This window comes from Triturus cristatus, chromosome 6 (assembly GCF_964204655.1).
Source record: "Triturus cristatus chromosome 6, aTriCri1.1, whole genome shotgun sequence".
Taxonomy (NCBI): Eukaryota; Metazoa; Chordata; class Amphibia; order Caudata; family Salamandridae; genus Triturus; species Triturus cristatus.
Genome location: NC_140589.1, coordinates 22,687,986 through 22,709,143, shown reverse-complemented (window position 1 = coordinate 22,709,143; position 21,158 = coordinate 22,687,986). Strand labels below are relative to the sequence as shown.

At 47.9% G+C, this 21,158-nt stretch overlaps 1 protein-coding gene and 1 pseudogene across 1 annotated transcript in view; one reads left to right on the top strand and one right to left on the bottom strand.

Moving 5' to 3' along the window:
* The window catches only part of CUL9 (cullin 9), a 751,325-nt gene that overhangs the window by 554,173 nt on the left and 175,994 nt on the right, over positions 1–21,158 (bottom strand). The gene's annotated exons all lie outside the window — the stretch shown is intronic.
* On the top strand, positions 7,357–7,728 carry LOC146813664 (cytochrome c oxidase subunit 7B, mitochondrial pseudogene; annotated as a pseudogene).

Below are 21,158 nucleotides of genomic sequence, written 5' to 3'. Positions count from 1 at the left end.
TGAAGTGAGAGTGCTCCTGCAGTGATGGAGAGGAAGATGGTCTCGATGTTGATCTTGAGGAGAGGTGTGAGTGCTCCTGCAGTGATGGATGCAATGATGGTCTAGGTGTATCTTGAGGTGAAGTGAGAGTGCTCCTGCAGTGATGGAGAGGAAGATGGTCTCGATGTTGATCTTGAGGAGAGGTGTGAGTGCTCCTGCAGTGATGGATACGAGGATGGTCTAGGTGTATCTTGAGGAGAGGTGTGAGTGCTCCTTTAGTGATGGATACGAGGATGGTCTAGGTGTATCTTGAGGAGAGGTGTGAGTGCACCTCCAGTGATGGATGCGAGGATGGTCTAGGTGTATCTTGAAAAGAGGTGTGAGTGCTCCTTTAGTGATGGATACGAGGATGGTCTAGGTGTATCTTGAGGAGAGGTGTGAGTGCACCTCCAGTGATGGATGCGAGGATGGTCTAGGTGTATCTTGAAGAGAGGTGAGTGCTCCTTTAGTGATGGATACGAGGATGGTCTAGGTGTATCTTGAGGAGAGGTGAGTGCTCCTTTAGTGATGGATACGAGGATGGTCTAGGTGTATCTTGAAGAGAGGTGTGAGTGCTCTTTTAGTGATGGATACGAGGATTGTCTAGGTGTATCTTGAGGAGAGGTGTGAGTGCACCTCCAGTGATGGATGCGAGGATGGTCTAGGTGTATCTTGAAGAGAGGTGAGTGCTCCTTTAGTGATGGATACGAGGATGGTCTAGGTGTATCTTGAGGAGAGGTGTGAGTGCTCCTTCAGTGATGGATGTGAGGATGGTCTAGGTGTATCTTGAGGTGAAGTGAGAGTGCTCCTGCAGTGATGGAGAGGAAGATGGTCTCGATGTTGATCTTGAGGAGAGGTGTGAGTGCTCCTGCAGTGATGGATGCAAGAATGGTCTAGGTGTATCTTGAGGAGAGGTGTGAGTGCTCCTTTAGTGATGGATACAAGGATGGTCTAGGTGTATCTTGAGGAGAGGTGTGAGTGCACCTCCAGTGATGGATGCGAGGATGGTCTAGGTGTATCTTGAAGAGAGGTGTGAGTGCTCCTTTAGTGATGGATACGAGGATGGTCTAGGTGTATCTTGAGGAGAGGTGTGAGTGCACCTCCAGTGATGGATGCGAGGATGGTCTAGGTGTATCTTGAAGAGAGGTGAGTGCTCCTTTAGTGATGGATACGAGGATGGTCTAGGTGTATCTTGAGGAGAGGTGAGTGCTCCTTTAGTGATGGATACGAGGATGGTCTAGGTGTATCTTGAAGAGAGGTGTGAGTGCTCCTTTAGTGATGGATACGAGGATTGTCTAGGTGTATCTTGAGGAGAGGTGTGAGTGCACCTCCAGTGATGGATGCGAGGATGGTCTAGGTGTATCTTGAAGAGAGGTGAGTGCTCCTTTAGTGATGGATACGAGGATGGTCTAGGTGTATCTTGAGGAGAGGTGCGAGTGCTCCTTCAGTGATAGATACGAGGATTGTCTAGGTGTATCTTAAGGAGTATGAGTGCACCTCCAGTGATGGATGCGAGGATGGTCTAGGTGTATCTTGAGGAGAGGTGCGAGTGCACCTCCAGTGATGGATACGAGGGTGGTCTAGGTGCATCTTAAGGTGAGGCGGCGAGTTGTCCTACAGTAATGGATAAGAGGATGGTCTAGATGTTGATCTTGAGGCAAGGTACGAGTGCTCTACAGTGATGGATAGGAAGATGGACTAGTTTCAATCTTGAGGAGAAGTGCTACAAATTCTCCTGTAATAGATGGGAAAATAATCTAGGGAACTGTGAGAGTGCCTTTGAGGTCAGTGACAGAGTGTTATCTCCAGACAACCCATGTGCAGAGTGTGTCGGCCACAGTGACACTGTAGTAGTTTGGTGTTCTTGATCTAGTTTATCATTGCCAAGAAGAAGCTGCTGATACTGTTGTATCAGGCAAGTGGGACATACTTGGTTGAGGAGCACAAGGGTTTGGGTATTTGAACAGGGCTTTATTCTGCAGGAACTTTGAGATCGCCGGTGTGTATTAGGGTGATTTAGTTGTAGGGATGAACTTCTACTTGTTGGCCAGAGTGCCCTCAGTTCTGCCAAGGCAGCGAAACAATTCTGTGCCTATTCTTGTGTGTGAGAGAAATGACAAGATGCAAAAGGTTAGATAGAAAAAAGGAGAGTAGACTACAATGGCACAAGGTCATCCTGTAGTCCACAGACCTCCTGGAAACTTAGTTTGGGGAAAGGCTGCTGCCAAAGTTGGGATTCTGGACCATGTTAGGAAATGTAGGAAGCTGGCTCTTTATGCGATATATCAAAAATCTAATATACTATGTAAAAAGTCCGAGGGTTTCCTTATGAGTGGAAAGCGGCTTCCTATGCAATCCCAAAGTGCTCTGTTAGGGGGTAGTTTGGTCGAGCAGCCTTAGGCTTATCACAGAGGGATGCAAAACATTTGCAAATATACACAATGATCAACAAATGAGAACTCAAGAAGGAGATCCACACCAATTTATAAAAATAGCAAGTATCTTTATATATATTTAGGCATCAAAGAAAAATCGTTCAGGTAAGTACGTTTTTAAATATGAATTCTTATTAGTTCCAAAAGTGGACACTTGGTGCAATTTATGAGTTCTGCAATGTTATCCTAAGGAAAGAAGAACAAGTTCAGCAAACCGGTATAGTACAGCGACTTACGGGATCAACCTGCAGAAGTTAAGGTGACTGGTGGGCTAGGTCCAAGGCAGCACCAACAGCACACCACCGGCGACAAGGGGCCGGCTGGGTGCAGGGTATAAAACAGCATTGGGAGCACAATAGGTTTCTATGGAAATCTGTCACTGCAAAAAGAGGCTGCAGGCTCTGGCTGGAGGGCCAGTCGGGTAGAACTCACAGGGGGGTTCAAGTCTTGCAATGCTCGGGATGTAGGTACACCTGGTGTCCTCTTCTCAACGGCCCTGGGGCAACGGATGCAGAGAGGACGTAGGTGTTGGGTGGACGAGGGGGGCCTGCGTGCAGAGGCTGCAGGAGATTTCTAGGAGTCTACTAGGAGCGAAACCACAATGGACTCCAGCTCTGGAGGGCTGGGGGACCTTGTTGCTACCATTGGCCCACTTCAACTCGGGCAGGGGCGAAGAGTTCAGTGGCTGCTTCAGGTGTCAGATTTTGGCGGTTCTGAAGGCTTCTGAGTCCTTGCTTCTGAGTTCATGCAGGATTCAGGAGATCAAGTACGCTGTTCACTGGAGGTCTTGGGTCTTTACCGAAGGCAGGCAGTCCCCCCAGCTTTCTGAAGTCAACAGATGTAGGACGAGTCGACTTTGGCGCAGTTTTCGATGAGGGATGCAGACATGCTGGCAGGGTTGGTACCAAATTTGCTTCTTCTCTCCTCTCTCCTTTTTCAACTACTCATGTCCTCTTTTCTTAGGTCACCAGTATCAGCTTCTCTGCTGCCAAGGCCTTTCCTAAATACTGAATTTAGGGGCGTTAGGGGAGTGTAGGGTAGTAGCAAGTGGGCTACTGACCCTGGAGGTCACTATACCCTCTATATGATCAATTCCTGTTGGAAGTGGGCATAACCCTGACCCAGAATTCCTAAGAATCCTATCACAAAGATGGCTACTTCTGAAAAATCGTGTCTCCGCACTGTAGCTCATCTTAGGGGTGGTACTCGCCTGGATGTGGCACGCCTACCTGACTAGCTAATTTTTCTGCCTGTCCAAGTGCCCTGGACAAAGGGGTCAGCTTCCTCTCCTGTGAGGGGAGCCAGATTTGCATTTCAAAGGCGGCAGTCCTTTGAGGCTTGCCACCAAAGGAAGGCTAATCAGCAGGTCATCTTGTGGAAGGGGATGTTACCTCTTCCCAGACTGGTTTTTGTTCTGGGTCTCCTGAGAGGAGAGGCTCTGACCTTAGGAGGTCAGAACAGTGTCTCGGGGGCAGGCTAGCAGAAACCAGTTAGCAAGCACATCAGAGGGTTGTAGGTTTTCAGGGGGCACCTCTAAGATGCCCTCTGGGTCCATGTATTGACAAATCCATCACTGCAATCAGTGTGGGTTTACAAATACCAGATGTTTGATACCAAACATCCCTATCATCAGCGAAGCCTTCATGTAGCTGGGAAACTCGTATTCACCAGTGTCCAGCACATGTTTTAAATTGGCTTCCCTGGTAACTTGTTCTGGCAGTAATAGGAGTGACCAGCACAGTGTTATCTGCTCATGCAGTTATGCCCTCACATGTAATATTCAGCACCCTGTCTTAGGGCTGTTAGGCCTGCTGTAGGGGGTGACTTTCAAATATTACATTTAGTGTTAGGGGACATGGCATACAGGGATAAGTGACATGGCGTGTTTTCACTTTTGTCTACACCAAGACAAGCAGCCTGCAATGGCAGTCGTGCATGTGCTTGGTGAGGGGTCCCTTAGGGTGGCACAATTTGTGCTGCTGCCCTTAGGTACCCCCTCTTTAGTATCTCAGGCACTAGGTTCCAGGGGTATAATTTACTAGGGACTTACAGAGGGTGTCCAAGGTTTTGCTAGTTAGGGGAACAACTGTACATTTTTAGGGAATGAGTACTGGTGACCTGGTTAGCAGGAACCCAGTACACTTCAATCAAGGTTTGCCCCAAAAACCTGGCATAAAGTGGTGGGGGGTTGGAGAAGGGGCGGGGGCAACTGCAACAGTTTGCTACAGTCCCCACCAAGTGTAAAGCTCTTTCTCGTCTACGGTCTACAACTGGTGCAAAGCTTTTCTCGTCTACAGTCTCCGACTGGTGCAAAGCGCTCTTATCGAAGGTCTCTGCCAGGTGTAAAGCTCTTTCTTGTCTAAGGTTCCCGCCAGGTGTAAAGCTCTTTCTTTTCTAAGATGTCCTCTAGGAGCACAGCTATTTCTTGTCCAAGGTCTCCGACAGGTGTAAAGCTTTTTCTTGTCTAAGGTCTCCCCCAGTACAAAGCTCTTTCCAATTTAAAGTCTCCATCAGGTACTCTGCAACATCCAGGGCAACCTGCTCGTTGGGAATATTCAAACGACGAAAACATTGCAAGGTCCAATTGCGCTTTGTAGCACCAGCCCTCCTGCTGGCCAAATGTGGCATCACAATGCACCGGCGTGCACCTGCAGGACCCCCCAAACCAGGTGGCTTGGGTTGAGCCGTTACGTAAGTGGGGCGCTGAAGTCGACACGCTTCATTATGAGGAGGTGTGCAGAGTGTCACCGTCATGCCTTGAAAAATCTACTCACTCACTCGCAATTGCGAGTAAAATCTTATCAGGTAGAGCTACTTTTAGCACCTACTGGTCCCATCTGGCGAGTAAACTTAGGCTGGACAGGAACAGAAAGTGAATGAGCAATAAAGATGCCATTAAATCTTGTTTTTATCCTGACATTTGCTGTCTGTTCAAGGACAGAGGTCAAATGTCGGTTTGTCTTTTAACTAATTGCCACTTTTTTCTCTCTTTTACTAAAGTTAAAGGTTTTTGTCAAGTGAGCTGTCTGAAGACGTCCGTTATTTTTCACTAACACATAAGATTTAAAGTCTGTAAATTAATATTACAAATATTTCAAAATATAGAAGGAATGACAAAAGCAAATGTTTTTGTAATTAAGTGTGATGCAAACAGAGTTAAATAGGAGCGAAAAAACCATAACACTTTACTTGATGATGTGCGAATGACACACATTTGCAGAAACTCTATTTTCAAACATTGTACACTATATAGTTTCATCAGTAAAGCTGCAGGTCAGTGAGAAAGTTTGTGGCTTTTTCCAATGTAAAATCTGCTGATTATAAATGAAAGTGTGCTACCCTTTCATTTTTTAATTATGTATTTATTAAAAGTGATGGTTTTTAAACAGGATTTGAGAAACATTCCTGCCTCCGCCCTGATGAAAATGCTGTTAATGAACTAAGAGGCAAGTCAGGTGTATCTTATATATGGCTAGATTTGTATTATTTATGGAAAAACAGTTTAGTCTATTAAATTAAACAAAAGAGTTTTTTCTATAGCAGACATAATGAACTCGCACATTTGAAGATGCTCTCATATATAATAATGAAGAAAATCGCGGCTCAATTAATTAATTTGCCCACGATCACATAATTTGAAACCAGTTTATGGGTCAAGAGCATTACAGATAGGTTGAGTAGATTATTTAAGTCACTAGACCTGCAGGTCTAGTGAAAGGTTTATGATTTGTCTAGGCCTGGCCGTCCCGTCTGCCCTGAATGGGCCATGCAACTCCTGCGCTTTCGCCAAACCGTTGATCAGGAAACTACGCCCCCACAGTCAAGAGGCCCCCCTGTGGCATCTCTCCAAGCAGCAGCTCCCCTGGAGGTCACAGAGCTCTGCCTTCCTGAGACCCTCTTCACACACACTACGCGCAAACACGCCCTGCCGGAACACCCCAGCTGACTCACCAAGCGATGCCCACCCTGCCTAGGCTTGCAGGCCAACCACACAGCTGCACACCCGCCTTCCACCCCCCTCCCTAGCCACAAACCCGGTTTCAGTACCCTATGTTAGCATATAGTTCTTCCTCTAACGTTATACCTTTACGTAGATGCATCAGTAGACGCACCTCTCCTGGGAGCAGCTTATCCCCCCCTAAGGTGCTCCATGGATAAACAATGGACTTCATACTTGCTCATTACATGCAATGTTGTTTCACCGTCAAACATGTAACTGACATGCTATGCCTACACTTCTGATTTGAGTATATATCTGATGCTTTTTTCATTACTTGAAACCAAAATAAAAAGGTTTAACCAAAAAATTAGGTGCTCTGTAACTCCTCCCATCAACGACTGATTACTGGGCATTCCCACACAATGTGATTAAATAAAAAAAAAATTAGAAAATGAAGAGTCCTTGAACATGCATCCAGATCAGGTGGCTGTGCTGATGCCATAATCTTTTCGGCATCAGATATGTCCAATGCGGATAGTTAAACTGGGTCCTTAAATCTGGCATGCCTGAGCATACTGGAGGGACTTAAGTCCCCAGTCCCTTTCATGCAACTCCCGTCTCTGATACAACTCCACTCAATACTTAAGCTCGTCACATTATTCTTGGTCATAGTGAAGACGGATTTATACTACCAGGTCACCATTTTTTGGCTTACCTCAATCATAAACAGCAAATGCACTACTCTGTGCATCTTGGGGTTCAGTCTCTCCAATCCCAAATCTCTCCCGCAACTTGAGGCAGAATACGCCACATATCAACAACTGTTCAGAAGGGAGGTCACCTTCCAACATCACAACAACAGAGGTTTTGAAATCTTCACATCTATTCTAGATCTAGCTATTGTGCCCTTCAGAGACTACCGCCCTGTCCTCAAGACATCTTACTCTCTAGGCAAGCTCTCTGTGCAGTCATGTTTCCTCTGGCTAGAAGTGCTCTCTCGCTGTCTGCTTGTGGCATTCAGAGGATTGCAGCAAGACAGAGCCATCATAAAACTGGACCAGATTTCCATGATAAATATGGCAATGCTGTCCTGGCCTCTGGATTTGTGTTCTGTGTCTCCATATGGAGTTATGTATTAACACAGACTGGAATTACATGGAATTTTTCACCTGTTGGTCGAGTTACCCCAAAAGAATGGAAGGACCAGTGATGTAGCCCTCTTCACTGCTATCAAATTGGAATGGTCTTGATTGTTTTCTTTTTGAACTTGCTTATGCCCCACCCAGGCATGATCTGTTCTATGACTCTAGCCATTATTGAATTGGCATATTATATGTAATAAATGTATTACTCTAGGCAAGGTCAAGCACCTGCTTCTGTAGAGCGTCTGTGGACGGCCTCATCTGTTGATTACTCTGCATACTTTACTCCGATAGCGGTCTTGGATCGTGACAAAGCAGTCCAACATCAGTTATTATTATTGTGTCCATTGTGGCATCCAGAGCCTCTCTGCTGTCAGAGATGGCCTTGAAAATCCTATCCAACTTATACGCCAATGGGGCTGTTGCACTTCCACCTTTACGTTTATGATGTACGTTATCATAGGGTTGGGAACTGGCAGCCTCAACTAAGGCCCCCATTTTCTTCATCTTTTTTTTTTTTTTACTTGGTCTTGCGCACAGCAGATTCAGTCAGTGAAACAGCTCCCTATGTCTGAATTGCAAACCAACCAACCCACCGGAGCACAGTTGTTTCGGACTATACCTCTAGTAAGTAACTAAAGGGCTTTGGAAGCGCATGAATGCTGGGGCGTCTTGGCGCTAGAGGAAGCAAGAAAGAGCAGAGGTCGAGAGTCAGGATAGTTATGAGGGGGGAAAAAGCCATGTTTGACCTGTCTCCTGAACTGAGACCTGGATGGGATTAGCCTAATGTTGAGGGGAATTTCGTTCCAGAGCTTAGATGCCATGAATGAGATACATCTGCCTCCCCACCTGGTTTTATTCACTCTAGGAACGTGGGTTAAGGCTTTGCTGGCCGATCTTAACATCCGACAAGGGGCATGCGATTGGAAAAAATTTGTGGTATTCATTAGGCCCACCCCCATATAGGGCTTTGTGAACCAGGCAGAGTGCCTTGAACTCAGTTCTCTGTTTGACTGGGAGCTAGTGTAGAGTTCTAATGGCACCAGAAATGTGACTAAATTTAGGAATGTTTAACAGAGTTTGTGCCGCTGCATTCTGTATGGACTGGAGTTTTGATAGCTGGCGTTTGTCAATACCTAGGTACAGAGCATTACAGTAATCAAGGCGGGAAAGAACAAGGGCCACAACAACTGTTTTCCTCAAGTCCTTTGGTAAAAAAGGTAGGATTTTAGGCAGCAGCTTAAAAGGAATTAGCAGGTAGATGTAAGCTGATTGATCTGAGCTGAGAAATTGAGTTGGGCGTCGCATAGAAAGACAATGTTTCTTACTTTAGTAGCAGGGATAGGACAAAGTCCCGCTGCTGCTGGCCACCAAGATTGGGAACAGATTGGCGGCCATTTCCAAATTCCATGACCTCGGTCTTGTTTGCAGTCAATTTGAGGTAATTCGCATGCATCCATTTCATGATGTGGCTCAGACAGCTATGAAAGCTGTCTGCCACCGAGTCTGTCATAGACGAAATGGAGATAATGATTTGGGCATCGTCCGCGTACGATACTAGTGAGAAAGCATGGTCCCTAATAAGCTTGGCCAAAGGGGTGACATACATGTTAAACCATGTTGGAGCAAGGCGGAGCCTTGTGGCACGCCCCCTGGAAGGTAGAAATTGGCTGATTCTAGGGTATCCCAACTCACCCTCTGTTCTCTGGCTGCGAGGAAGGAGGTGAGGAGGGTAAGTGCAGTGTCGAACGCGGCTGATGGGTCAAGTGGGATCAGGATGGCCCGGCCACCCCTGTCAATTTGCCAGCGGATTTCCTCAGTAGCCATAATTCGAGCAGATTCCGTGGAGTGGCCGGATCTAAAGCCATGTTGTGTTAGGTCGAGAAGGTTGTTGGTATCTAGGTATTTCGTGAGCTCTGAGTTGATGGCTTTTTGCAAAACTTTGGCTGCTGAGGGCAAACACACAATCGGGCGGTAGTTTGTTACTTCAAGAGGGTCCAAGGAGGGTTTCTTTAGAATGGGTCTGACACAGGCTTTCTTCCAAGAAGTCGGGAAGACACCTGTATAACATTCAGGGGGGGGGCAAGAAGGGTGCTAGCTTTGTTCGAAACCCCATGGATGATGTCTGGAGGGCATTGGTCAGTAGGAGAGCCTGACTTGATCGCCAGTAATAGGTCATTTACCCTCTTGATAGTCAAAAAGGAGACGCTATTCAATAACAGGTGATCAGTGACACGAATTCCGAAGGAGAGGCCTGAAAGGAGGAACAGACACCACTCAGACTTTCTAATTCCGGATATATTGTTTGGACCTTAGAATGAAAGAAGGTGACCATTTTGTCAACGAGCATTTGATCAGGAGAGAAAACATTGCCCTGTTGAAGGTTAAATAGTGCACTGACGGTCTTAAAAAGTTCTCTAGCTGAGGTTTTGGACCCCTTAATTTTTCTGTTGTAGAAATTCTTTTTAGATCTAATAATGGCTGCTTTATAGTCAATTAGTGCTAGGTTGTACTTCTTTTTGGCCGTCGTGCTATAGTCCCTCCTCCATTCGCGTTCTAGGCATCGACATAAGGATTTTAATGTTTTCAGCTCAAGACTATGCCAAGGGGCGGCGGGCTTCTTCCTATGTTGTTTGGTAGGTCTTTCTGGGGCCAATTGATTGATAGCTGACCTAATCCAATCATCATAGCTTTCGGCTGCCAGGTTGGAATCTGCAACTAAGGTGGGCATATTATTGTCCAACAGTTCTGAAAGCACCTCAGAGCTAATGTTACGCTAGTACCGAACCTTCGTCGGAGGCGGGGGTGGAGACGGCGAATCATTGTTGGGTCCATCATTTAGGTTGAAGAAAATAGCCCTATGATCTGACCAGGTAAGTCACAGAATTAAATCCCATCCAGCGAATGAAGAGCCTTATGGGTAGGTTCTAAAACAATCTGAGTGAGGCCAAAGACTTCAATGGTATCTATCAGTACAGCGGTACAGGCATCATCCCGGAGTTCTAGATGATAATTGAAGTCCCCTAATATAGTGAACGTTGGGGAATCTAAACATGATTCTAGCAGAAATTGTAAAGCTTGGGCAAACAGAGATTTAGATCCGGGCAACCTGTAAAGGAGCAGCCCAGAAGGCTAGCGCATTTCTGATTTTGATGTTGAACGTCAAGGCTTCTGCACAGGGCAGCAGAGCAGGTTCAAAAACTATTTTGAACTCGGATCTGTAAATAATGGCAATTCCACCGCCCAACTGTCCTAATCTGGGTAGACTGGCTAGCGAGTAACCCCAAGGAAGCGCTATCACCCAGTCCGGGTCAGATGAGGCGGTAGGCCATGTTTCAGTGAGAAACACTACATCTGGGTTTGTGGTTTGGAGCAGACATTCTAGTTCATATTTGTGTTTAATTGCAGATCTTGCATTAAGTAGAATAGCACTGAATCAGACGCCCTTAGATTGCGGGACATTGTTGGCATCAAAGGAAGCCTGGGCAGGGGAAGTCCCCGGGGGAGTACCTGTTCCCAGCGCCCCGAATTGCATCGGCTTGCAGACTTATCTCTTCTGGGAGGCCGAGAGTTTGAGAGGTGGCGGGGATGTTTCTGGCTAAGAGAGCATATTTACAATGGGGGCATGACAGAGCGATGTTGTTCCTTTAATCAAACGAAACTACAACAGAGCCACACCTACCATTATTTACGGACAGTAGCTGTTCTTAGGTGCCTCTGCCTCCAAGACAGTCTCTGATAGTGAATTTGAGATCATCAACTTCAAGATAGATTCACCACAAAATGGGTGATATTTTCCCGCCAGTCAACTGTGCAGGGGTTTGTAGACATGCATCCTTTTAGGCATGTTTTTTCTGGCAGGGCTCCCTTTCACGATGGCCCAGTACCTTATATATCCATCCTTTTTACTGCCCCGGTAAGTGGTAAAGTCCCATGACCACAGATCCTTCCAGGACCTGCTTCTGACTGAGGCTCTGCCACTCAGCAGAAAACATGTGGAGGTGGTGGATGCTGGGATAGGCTACCGGCTGGTGTGATCCCTTGACGAAGTTAGTGGCTCACTTTGTGGGTTCGTTTTTACTCTACAACTAATTTCCTAAATAGGAACCTGAAACCTCTTCCCTAATCTTCTAGTGTGCGGCTACAGGGCACGCCAGCTTCCCAGACCTCTATGGGGTGCTCCATGTGGTTCACCCATAGTACTAGTAAGGTTTTGGGATAATTACAGAATGTATGAGAGCAAGTTCACATACCACTGTGATCACCACTACCACCACTCTGTTCCAGTTCTCTAAACTCATGAGTGCTTTGTTTTTGCGGCGTCACACAAACACGAGCATGAGTGCAGCATGGATAGACCAGATCCATTATTTTCACTTCTGTGTTGAGGAACTCTGGTATTCTTCAACACTTTTCGATAAGTTGGCACGAGTATTACTCAGTCTGCAAACCGTTGAACAAATATATATTATTTGTGTGCGTCTTATTCTTCTTTCCCACCCACAGGTAACAGCTTGAGCTAATAGATTAGGATTATTATTAAGTTTATTATGTTTTTGGCTCTCAAATGAGGGCCACACAAAAAATAAACACACAATTATACAACATTAATTACAATAAAATCACAAAAAAGACAGAAAAAAGGTAATACTTCATATTCACTGGTCGAACAGTCATCTAACATTTCTCTGTGTATCATTAATAAATATCTAAAAACCCTTTAAAAAAGTTAAAAATTCTGAAACAGAACATTTCATTTGGCGGACAATAAAGTGCATGGAAAAAAGTTTTTACATTTAAAATTCCTAATTGTAGACAAATAGGTTTTAACCATTTATAGCGCAATGAGCGTAGTGCGGGACAAATAAGACATGATTACGATCCTGTACAGTATTATAACAAAGATTACATATTGGAGATACACCATACCATTTTGCAAAAAGGAGATTTAGTGGGAGCAAATCTTGTCTTAAAAGGTACCATAACCTACGGACTCTGTGGGGGATATTCCAGGTAAGGTATTGTTGTGCCAGCTTTGGTGTGTATGTGTTTAGGAGTAATTGCCTTTCTTTTTTTCCTTGTTGGGCAATCATATCCAATTTATAACTGAGTTCCCAAGATGCACTTTTTAATTTAGACTTTAGTTCAGAGGGAGTAAGTAAAAACAAAGTGCTTACATCCAACTCTAACAAAGTTACTGCTTTTCTAAAGTTTTTTACTAACAGGGAAAACTCGTTAAAATTGCCCAGGAGCTCATTTTTAATGGCTTCCCGTAAGGAATCCGATTTACCTCTAGCTAAGCAAGCTACCCACCTTACGAGGGCAATCAACCCCTGTACCCAACAATTTCGGAGTCCGAATTCCAGCCTGCATGAAGATACAGTGCAAGCTGTGTTAAAAGAAGAAATTCTTCTTAGTACCTTTCCTTCCATTTTATGCAAGAATCCCCAGTGTTTTAACTCCACTAATTCTAATCCGTACAGTAGAGTTGCAGGGATCTTTGCTCTAAATACATCCAAAAATAGTGTGAAATGTCTCTTCCCTGTAGCATTGTACAAGGAACATAACCCCATACCATGAGCCGATGCTTTACGCAAATTATGCTCAATGTGGGGTTTCTCACTTAGGTTTGCTGAAATTATTTTACCTAAGAAGATGTAGGTTTTAACCACCTCTAGTTTCTGTCCTCCTATGGCCCATCTATAGTTTTCAGACCTACATTTTTTCTTTCCAAAAATGCACATAATTTTACTTTTCGAAGCGTTAATCTTCATGTAATGTGCTTCTGCAAATTGATTTAATGCATGTAGGCGGTTAGACAAGCCCTTCGGGGTTAAATCTAATATGAGGATATCATCTGCATACATTAAAACAGATATTGATAATCCTCCAATTATCGGGGCTATCCCACCACACACTGAAATGGAAGTAGGTAGGTCTACCGTATATAGTGAAAACAATATAGGGGCCAGTATGCACCCTTGTTTCAACCCGTTCGGAGAAGGGATAGATTGAGAAAGACCCCTTTCTCCGCCTTGTAGTACCTTACACCACGTGTTCGAGTGAAGAGATTTTACAAGTTCAAGTAACTGTATTGGCATGCCTAATGTAGCAAGCTTTCTCCACAGCGTTGGACGATCTACCTTGTCGAACGCTGTGGAGAAATCGATAAATGCCGCATATATTCCACCACCTCGAACACGTACGTATTTATCAACGATCACCTGTAATGCTGTTAAATTATCCTCTTGGGGGGCGTGGCCAACCGGGCAGCGAAATGGCCGCTCTGTGAGTGAGCTCCGCCGGCTGCACCCAATAATCCTTTACAAAATCCTTCTCTGCACACACTCGGCGTCCTGATTCCTGCACCGGAGAGTAGCGCGACACTCTGTGCCTTGCTGGACTGAGCCGGGTGGCTGCTGGGGGCCGGGTGGTCGAGGTGTGCCTCTGGACGCCCTGCCGCGCTGATCCTTCAGTGACCGCCCGCCTCTGCGGCAGTTGGAGACGGACGGGCCAGGCTGCGAGAGCCCGGGGCTGTGCGGGCCTGACGTGCCTTGGGACGCTGCGGTCTCCGGGCTGCGTGAGTGGCTGGGCTTGGTGTCCATTGGGCCGCTGCGACTGATCGGCTCTGGGTCCTAGACGTGGATAATTGCCCGCTGGCCTGAGGAACAACCTGCTTGCTTGATTCTGGCCGCGGCTGGGTGAATCTCGGCCGACGCGGCCGCCATCTTAGGGACATCGAGGGAGACGGAACTGTGGCTGCCTGCGGCTGAAGTCTTGCCGAGCTGGACTTGAGGTGAGCCCACGCCTAATCGTCCCTTCTGCGGCAGATGTCAGTGAATGCTGAAGGGGAGTCTACGTGGGCGGCTGTTGCTGTGTGGATCACTGAGAGGGAGATGCGGCCGAAGCCATCCTAAGAGTGAAAGCGGACGAGAGCGGATCGTGTGCTGGGCGGCGGAGTGTCCAGGCGGTGACTGAGGGGCCGCGTGGATCGCATCTCCCAGCTGTTGACTACCGAGCGGTGTTGCGAGCAGCAGAGCCGGTGAGTGACTGGGCGATTACGGCGATTCCCCCGGGTGCGTCGATTGGAAAAGACGTGGCAGCGTTGAACCCGACTGCTCGTGCTGTTACAGGGGTGAAAGTCGTGGGTGAGCGGCTGCACGGGCTATCGATTCTACGATACTCCGCAGCGGACCGTCCCCTGCAGCCCAACTGACCAGTGAGCCTACTTAAGTCTGACTGACGTTGAGCAGCCACCCTACTAGCCCGATCTGGCGGCCCCTGTGGCTTCACGCTGTGCCCCTACTGAACTGGTGCCTACTGAGTGAAATCAGGCGTAGTGGTGTCTGGGCCCCTGAGACTCTGGCCGAGGCCTTCGACTCCGTGGACTACAGCACAATAATTCTTGCTGGTGCTGTGACGACCTCCTCGTACGTGATCGGGGCTGGTATCTCGACATGGGGGGGAAAAACGAAGCGAAGCAGTCTAGGCTCACCTTTGATCACAAGCGCCAGACTAAACAGCAAGCGGTAGACCAGGATGCGGCGGAGTCTCCCTCACAGGGGTCGGGGACTGACGGTGATTACCGGACGTTGATGTTGGAGGTCAGATCGAGCCTCAAGAGCATTGACGCTAAGCTCGACACCATGGCCTCCCAGCTGGAGTCTGTTAAGCAGCAAGTGGATTCACACGACACCAGACTGGACAGTCTAGAGGCCGAGCGCGCCGAATGCTGCGAGTTCCGGCACAAAACCAAGAAACACCTCACGTCCGTGGAAAAAATTGGAATTCCTCCGGGCCAAAACGGATGATTTAGAGGCGAGGTCACGGAGGTCCAACGTCCGCATAACGGGCATCCCGGAGACGACGAACACTGGCCGTATGGAACTATACGTGGCGGAGCTGCTACACGAACTCTTCGATCCGGAGCTGTCCCCGGTGTTCACTGTCGAAAGGGCGCACAGGTCATTGGGGAAAAAGCCGCCGGTGGGGGCGCCGCCGCGCCCTATCCTAGCTAAGATCCTGAATTTTCAAGACAGAGACCTCATCTTACGCCTTGCTCGTGAAAAGGGCAAAATCACCCACAAAGCAAACAACATCTCCTTTTACCCCGATTTCACTCCCTCTGTGCAAGCGGCCCGGAAGGAATTCTTACCTGCTAAAAAATTGCTCATCCAGGCTAACGTTCAATATGCACTTTTGTACCCTGCTAAGCTGAAGGTGACACACGAGGGTATCACGCATTTCTTCACTGAGGCCAAAGCGGCGTTGAAGTTTGCTAAACAACTTGGAGGAGCGGTGGCGAGACGAACATCACCGCGTGCGGAGGTAGTAGATGGCCATTTGAGCGACAATGACTGACCAAGGTGGGAGTGGGCTGCATGCTCTATCCGCAAGGGACAATGTTGCTTGTGAGTGCCATGCCAACCTCGTCCCACCCGCAGTTGCACTTGTGGTCCAGTGTTCAGCTTCTGAGGTGAAGTGTGGGGCCTACCTCTGACATTCGTGCTGGAGTGCTGAGATGAACTTATAGCGCGCGGCCCTCCAGGATGCGGGCTGTGGCCGGATTGTTGAGAGTGATGCAGATGTGATGTGGGGACCGTTATAGTGCAGCCACCCTGTGCAAACAGGGGGGTACGCTTGGAGCACCACGCCCCATGGGGTGTCTCCCATTGTTTTTAGGTTCAAGTTGCCAACACGCCTTGCGTGTCTATGGGAGGGATTTGTCACAACCTGTTTGGGGGGTTGGAGAGGGCGGGGGGCGGTGGGGGGAGTTATGTTGGGTTCTGTTGTGTAAGGTTTGGTACGATGGATATTTTCTCTCGCAATATACCATGATATTACTCTATACATGGCACGAGGTGTATGCTAGGAGGGGGACGCATTATACACTCAGAGGCAGTGACGGTGAAACACAGAACAGACATTGGGATGGCAGGCGTTAGGTTAGTGACATGGAACATTAGAGGACTCGGGGACTACAAAAAGGCTCGACTCATGCAGGGGTACCTCGCTCGACATCAAGTGGATATCTGCTTCCTGCAGGAGACACACTTGAACTCCACTCCTTCACTCAGACTGAAGCACTCGCGCTGGGCGCGGGTGTACTCCGCCATTTATTCTAATTATGCTAGAGGGGTGGCGATCCTCATACGTAATGGGCTGGACTGGAAGGAACACCACACTCTATTAGACAAAGAGGGCAGGTACGTGATTACTCATGGTGTGCTTCAGGGGAGGGAGCTGGTGCTGGCGGCAGTGTACGGGCCTAATGTGGATGACCCTGACTTCTTTAGAGAGCTGTGGGCACAGATTATGCTAAGAAACTGTTCCACAATTATCCTTGGTGGGGACTTTAATGTGGTGCTGGAGGATGCGATGGACCGTAGGGGTGCAGGAGGGTCCACGCACACCAGGGCGCGGCAGGCCCTCTTAGATATCATGGCAGAGGGAGCGTTGTCGGATGTGTGGAGAGCCAGACACCCTACTGACACTGTGGGGACGTGCATAACGAGTCAGCACGCGGCGTGGTCCCGCCTGGACTATTGGTTGGTCTCGCCAGATGTGGCATCCTGGGTGGTTGAAGTGGACATTTAGGCCAGGTCCCTCTCTGATCACGCCCCTTGCCTGTTGGTAGCAGGGGTGCCTGGGGCCCCCTCTCGTGCATTCTCCTGGCGGTTGCCCCCGCATGCGCTCACCGACCCTGTTTTCGCTGAGGAGATTCGAGCGGATATAGTGAAATATTTCGAAGCCAACACGGGTTCGGTGACTACTGAGGCAACCCTTTGGGACGCATTTAAGTCGGTGATTCGTGGCCAGTGTATCTCTAGACAGGCAGGAGTCCTTAAGGCGCTTCGTGGCACTCTGGGCCGTTTGGAGGGGGAGTTAAAGGAGCTAGATGTGAGATTCTGCGCTGACCCTTCACCCGAACTGGCGGTACAGATGAAGGCTAAGTTGCTGGAGTTTGAGGTTGAGGCACAGCGTGAGGTGAAATTCCTGGGCAGGCAAGCAGAGGCCCGTAGATATGGAGAAGGGGATAGACCTAGCAGAACCCTGGCGCGGCTTATTTCACCGCGCGCGCAGTCAAATTTTATTCCATCCATAATAGATTTATTTTATTTATTTATTTATTTACGCAACTTTTATAGCGCGACAAATACCCGAAGGTGTCTCGGCGCTGTGGAGCAACTAAAGTTCATCATCCTACCGTCTTCTCACTGGTTAAACAACCATGTTTTCAAAAGCCTACGGAAACTGATCAGATTCGGAGCGGCTTTAATGGCAATTGGCAAGAGGTTCCAAAGTTTTGGAGTAGCCACGAGAAAGCGCCTGTCGCCCCAGGAGACTGATCTTGTACGTGGCACCGGCAAAAGGCTGGTATTGGCCGATCTTAATTGCCTTCTGGGGGTATAGAACTGAAAAGCTTCGATCAGGAATCTGGGTCCAGTGCCATGTATGGCCTTATAAGCAATACAGAGGGCCTTGAATTTAACGCGGCTCTCAACTCTCAGCCAATGAAGCTGACGAATACCAAGGGTGGTAGATTTGCGGCGAGGAATGTTGAGGAGAATCCTAGCAGCCGCGTTCTGAATAGATTGCAGCTTCGTTATGACACGCTTCTGAGTATGGAGGAAGAGAGCGTTCCCATAATCTATTTTTGAGAAGACTAAGGTAGAGACCAGAGTCTTCCCAGCTGACGGAGGGAGATATGGTAGCAGCTTCTTAATCTTTTTCAAGATGTAAAATGAAGATGACACAACCTTATTGATATGGAGGTCAAAGACCAGCTTGTTGTCAAAAATCACTCCCAGATTTCTGGCTTTTTCCACTGGGACAGGTGGATGGCCGAGCTTTTCTGGCCACCAACCGAGGGACCATTCAGGGGAAAGTTTTCCAAAGGTCATGATCTCGGTCTTGTCCGAGTTAAGCCTGAGGCAATTCAAGGCCATCCAAGTACTGACCTCGAGCATAGCTTTCTGGAAGTTGGCTGCTACAGTAAGGCCATCCTTATGGATACCCAGCACCAGCTGGGTATCGTCTGCGTACGATGTTAACTGTATCCCATAGGCCTTTATTATCCTCGCTAAGTCCGCTACATAGATGTTGAAAAGCATAGGACTTAGCGAGGAGCCTTGTGGGACTCCACAAGGGAGTGCAGAGATGGGAGAATAAAAGTCTCCGAGCCTTACTGTCTGGGTACGGTTTGCCAGGAAGGATGAAATAAGATCCTTGGCCCGACCATTTATCCCCAGAGCTGTGACACGGTCGACAAGAGTGACATGGTCGACCGTGTCAAAGGCTGCTGACAGATCCAAAAGGATAAGAACAGCCGCCCCTCCCTGATCCATGATCGTCCTGATCTCATCAGAGGCCTTTATCAAGGCAGTCTCTGTTCCATGCCCTTTCCTGAACCCAAACTGCGTTTCGTCGAGAAGTTGGTGGGTCTCGACGAACTCTGAGAGCTGCTGATTCATCAGATATTCGCATACTTTGGCAGGAAAGGGCAGGCACGCAATCGGTCTGTAACTTGCGACAGCAGTAGGATCTAAGGAAGGTTTTTTTAAGAGGGGTTTAATAACAGCCTTCTTCCATATACTAGGAAATTGGCCTGTTAGGAATATATTATTGCAGATTTCCATCAAAGGGAGGGAGATCACTTCTGTGAGTTTCTGCATCACGGACGGAGGACAGGGGTCCAAGGGGCACTGGCGTAGCTAGGGGGGGGCGGTGGGGGCGGTCCGCCCCAGGCGGCACTATTTTGGGGGCGGTGGACACATGTGCAGCGGCAGTTTCTGAGCAGCCAGTCCGTCACTGCATAATCTGCTCACAGCGATAGTATGCGTAAAAATCTATTTGTGCATCTCGACTCTAAAGAAGTGATATTTAATTGTCAAACTCGAGCATTCTGAACGACGAATTTGACAATTAAAGAGCACTTCTTTAGAGTCGAGATGCACAAATTGATTTTTACGCATACCTACGGGGAGGAGCTGCGTGTAACAACTTGGCCTTGGCGCCGGAAGGGGGGAGTGGGGACGTAAGGGCACGTCCTGCTGCCAGGGCGCAGAGAGTTACATTGTGTAGGGAAATTGGAGGTAGAGGCTGGCTGCAGGGCTCACTGGTTTGCGGGCTGCACCAGAATCATGGTGATCGGCTGTCTGGCAACACTACTGATTGCACCAGCTGCCAGGCCGCCTGTTGCTGTGGGGCTAAATTATCTACGGCCGCCCCCTGCCAGCAAATAATTATTTCCGAGCCGGGCCGGTCGAAGGAGAGTGCTGGAGCCTGTGACGGGAGCGGGAGATACAGGCAGAGTGAGGCTGCTTCTCTTCGCAGCTGTCCAGCTCTCTGTTCGATGACAGAAAAAGGGCCCATTAGTCCTGCAGACTCGAGCCTTTAAAAAACGGAGTAAAATCGAGACAACACCCTCAGAGAGAAGCAAAGAGCAGGACGAGCTGGGTGAGTCCGCCCCTCCCCGTCCCACTCACAGAGTTACCGGCAGCAGGTGTGCTGACCTCATTATACCCCCTTTAGTTGGTAGATATGATTATTTTTATAATATAAATGCCTATTTGTTTAACAATAACCCCCTCCCATTGCAGGCTCAGGCCTCCTTCCGCATTTTCAATAACGTGTTATTGTGGAGCTTCTCCCATTAGGGGTCGGATTTAACAGTGTCTTGTTTCTTCCGCTATTAAAAAGGTTGTGCTGCTGTGGATGGGTGTTTTTGGAGGGGGCACACGTGGGTCTGCGAGTGTCACTATTTTATTACTATCTGTCTAGGCCTGCAGAAACTGGATAATTAACACTAATTCACACTTCCCAGCGAGGAGAGATCACACTGCCAGGGATTCTCTGTCCATTCCGACCAGAGTCAGACTGGGACAGACATTAGGCACAGGCACCAAACTAAAAGTGCTTTAATAAGTGAAAGAGACCCAAATAGTGCCAGGTTTCACTCATACACGTCATACAAGTATTTTGCAAGGAATAGAAAACCTAATGAATTTAAACATTGCTATGTTTGTTTTAATAACCGGCAAATCAACAGTGAAAACCGGCACAGCAGACCACAAACATTGGCATAGCCAATAGGTCTCGCCTTTTGGACCTTATAACTGTTTAGCCATGCAACAGTTGCATAACTAAATACTTATAAGGTCCCAAAAGCGAGACCTATTGGCTATGCAAAGCGGCCGCAAAAGTGAAAGTAATCGCGGTAAAGCGCTTGCGCGCGCCCGCGCACATGCACTGTAGCTCTAGGCTGGCCTGGTAGCACTTTTTGGAGCCCTCTCAATAAGTCTCGCCAGACCAGCGCATGCGCATGCTTCTGCAGCCCGTGACCCTCCTTCCCAGCCTGGCCAAAGAACACACAGCTCAAGCAAAATAAATGAGAAAGGCATTCTTATACATTAATCTCATTCAATTTTCGATTGATTAATACAATCTCTAAATGTTGTCCTTTTGGCGCAGTGGTGGATAGTGACTTCTGTATTCTACTGCTCCAATGTCCCATCTGCGACTCCGACCACTAGAATATGCACATTGCAAGTCTGACGCAGGTAAAAATTGGAGCCTTGCAAGTTCTGAGAAAGAGGTGTGTGCATGGTTGAGAGGGGCAAG